Consider the following 3,912-nt stretch of genomic DNA (forward strand, 5'->3'; position numbering starts at 1 on the left):
TCGGCGGTGCAGTGAAAGTGTAAAAACCACCGCGAAGTGGAGTTCCAATCGACGGCGTGTTCTAAGAAACCGCGCGGCACATGCGTCAGAGTATTCTGCATCTGCTCGATTAGGGACTGATTGATTGTGATTGATGCGGTCTTCGCTGGTCCTTGTCAAGGATGTCGGCAAGATCCCGCTTGGAGGCGTCGAAGGGTCAGAATTTTGGGACGTATTTTTGAGTCTAGAAAGTGAAGAAGTGAAGTATAAGATATAGCAGACAAAAATAAAGGCACATGTCTACTCAGGGGACATTCATCATTCCAAATACAGGGTGACTTCACTTTAAATACAGAAACCGCAGGACTAGGTTCATTACCAAAAAATAAGTAGAGTTTACTTAAGATTTTTTCCTGCGCGTTTCGGTATTGGAGATACAGGTTGTTGAAGTTTATAAAAAAATACATTGTATCCCAAAATGATGGAACAAAATTCATTTTTTTCCAGTTGAGATTTAAAAAAATCGCTGAAACAGGTTAATTAGTAAATAGAAATTGTCACTTTTCTGCAATATTTTCTATTTTTTTTTAGCCATGTTGTGCAAAACCGTACTTATCGTATCAACTTCGACGTCACCTGTTACGTGGGTGTTGTATAATAATGAAAACGTAATATTGACAGTTGGTAGAAGGAAGCGCAAAAACAAGCGCTTAGATGAGGAATTCTGGAAGGAAGCCTAGATAGTGGAAGTGAGAATAGCGCAGAGTGAAAAATAAGACGATCGGTGCACGGTGAAAATATATAAGTAGTGAAAAATCAAAGTGTTTAACCCGTATTAATTAGCAGGTAATTATTCTTTAAGTACTTTGTTGTTAATTGTTCTATGTAATCTTATGATCGTGATGGTTATAGACGTTTTATGATAATAATTCTATATACGTTTAGCCTTCATTGTCTCATGCTCAGGGGCGTATATTTTTCTCACGCAAAATTGTTACAATTATTATTAAAGATTGCTCATTATTTATTACATGTTAAAATATGTATATATTGTCGTGACTGCCCGGATATTGCAACAACTCCTTTGTTTCACATTTAACTTGTTTCGACATGATTACGTTGTTCGAAAAACAAGTAATAAAGCGTTTCTTGTACTCACTTTATGTCATACGCATATAAGAGCCTTGTTGAATTTACTAACATTTTCGCCCGTGAGGAATGAATCTGTAAAAAGAATAATTAAATACAAAAAAAGAATTGCTAAAACAGATCTTCCGAAATCTCAACTCATAGCTGGATTGCCTCCCGTATCGGACTCCAGTACCTTCCGGCCCTGCCGGCTAACTAACATCAAACCTCTTCAGTTTTACTTGGANGTTTCCAGTGCCGTGCAGAAGTGTATTTTTAAATCATTTTCGAACTGCCCTTTTTGATTTTTTCTTTACAAAATTGTATTTGTAAGGGTCCCCTGTACATCCAGAATTTTTTTTTTGGATAAGTTCTGAATCACCCAGTATATATTATTTTTATGTTCATGTTTTATTTTCCAGGTATCATTAACTTCTCTGCTGTAATAACTAGATACAAAAGTCAGCTTCCTTATCTTTTGCTGAGAATACTTTATTTTATTATATAAAAGAACTGCTTCGCTTATTCTATTCAGTGTGAAATTTAACGTGTAATTGTGAACTCGCTTCTTGTTGATTAATACATCATTTTTTAAAGTAATTTTTATTATTTCAACACCCGTCCGGCGACGAGATAATTAATTAGCTATCCTCGCAAGAAATTACATGATTTTAGGTGATTACACAAAAAATACTAGAAGAGATAGGTATGGGAAACCCTGATACCGTTCGAAAGAGTAAAATTGTGTATCAGAATATAGAAAAACATACATACATTTAAAAAAAAACGACTTATGAAGGTTTGAAGTTAACTAAACTCGGCATCAAATTTCTAGCACCCTGTACGCAGTTAAGCCACTTTGAAAGTATGGATGGGAAGCTTAGGGGTCTAGCTGTCCACCCTATAAGTATTGTTGATTTATCTTTCTTACTATAAAATACACGTCGTTTGTAGCTAGTCACTGTTTCTCTCCATTTTTTTGAAAAAAATTAAATATTTCGAAAACGGTTAATTTTAGGAATAGGGAAACTTCATAAAAGTCCACCTAAAATAACAAGTAAAATCCAAAATTGCAATAATATATGGGGTGTTCCATTTAAAATAAGAAAGTTGATGGCGACTTCCGGTATAACCGGTAGTGGTACGTGGACGCCGTTATTTTAGTTGAGAAGGGGATGCCCGAAAACACGGTATCCCAAATTTTCAAAATTCAAATCGAAATAGTCTCTGAAATAATTCTAATATGCCGTCACCGCGAGACACCCTGTATAATAAAGTTATACGCGTTCAATATACGATATGATAAGAATCGTATTGATAGAAATGAAACTTGATATATTGGGACATCAATTCAATGAAATCAAATCAACATTGCGTCATAATAATAATAAATATGAATTAGAGCTAATAGAACTTCAAAAAATAAGACTTTTCTTCCCATTGTTTTTTTGTTTTTGAGATACAGGGTGTTAAAGACGGTGTTTTTAATTCACGTTTTAGATTTTAGCTATATATTTTCCAAAAAATAATGACGTGCATTGAAATTTGCTACAAGTAGGTTTTTGAGTGTGTTTAATTTTTAGTGTTTAACCATCTGCCAGATCAGGGTTTCCCAAACTGTTTGAGTGACGGAACACGATATTCATTTTCTAATTCTAGCATTCTGGCACAGAGGTAGAGTTCCAAATTAAGGTGTTTAGATAGTAAAAACAATTTTCAAATATTTCAATGCCAAGTTGCTGCTTAGCGACCGAGCCTGGTACATACCCTGAAATTATTGGTTCTTCAATTGACTTCGGAAAAACTTATAACCCATAGTTCCTTCCACAAAACAGAAAAAAGAGTTCCTTCCATTCCCTATTCCAGTACTTTACCACTGCTCATCCTGCCCACAGGGCTGAAGTTAATTCGGTTTACCCGTACTAAGAAAACTAGTTGACTTTACTACAGTCAACTGCGTTTTTCTCTGAAAAACGGCAAGTTTAGAGGAATTTCAACAAGAACCATGGTCAAATGTAAAAATACTTGCTTCTTGATACTCTATGAGCTACTAAATTTATGGAACCTTTTTCGAAAACACCCTGTGTGCATGGCATAACTCTAGAGATGTTTCTTTTTTAGAAGTAATAGTACATAGGTATTCTCCACACTAATAACCTAGTATTGTATTTTTTTATTAAATAGTTTGAATTACACTCTTGTCTACGCCGTTACTGGGCAACCCTGAACTCCCTGTTGTACGTGCGCATTTATCAGTATTGCCGGTTGTTGCCTTTTTAAACCAATTGCATGAAACTATCGCAGTGGCAATTTTGAAAAACAAGTTACTTTTGTATGACTTTGCAACAGGTTATTTTAACGTCATTATATCTTTTTATGTCAACTGAACAAACATAAGAGCACGAAATTCTTTTAAAATATTGTTGAAATAAAAATTGTGAAATAGAAACGAAACCCAATAGCCGAAGAATAAAATTACGCATGTAAATTATATTTTATACACAGTTTATATAGGTAGCCTATTTTTTTTTAATATATGCAGAGAAACTCCTGTGAAGCCAGCTGCGCATCCGAGTTAATTATAAATTTAATTATTGTGGTTGCCACAAGTTTATTTTGTAAGCTACGCTGCATTTACATCTTAATTAGTCAACTGCTCCTTGCTTTCGTAAAATTAACAATTCTTATCGTAATTGGCTTGTTATTAACTTATTTACAACTACCGATTCCTATGAAATGCGAAATATCCACACGTCACCGCTAGTTTTAATCTTATTCTTATCTTAGAAAAAAAATGAAAGCCAA

Source organism: Anoplophora glabripennis, unplaced genomic scaffold (assembly GCF_000390285.2).
Source record: "Anoplophora glabripennis isolate ALB-LARVAE unplaced genomic scaffold, Agla_2.0 scaffold82, whole genome shotgun sequence".
Taxonomy (NCBI): domain Eukaryota; kingdom Metazoa; phylum Arthropoda; class Insecta; order Coleoptera; family Cerambycidae; genus Anoplophora; species Anoplophora glabripennis.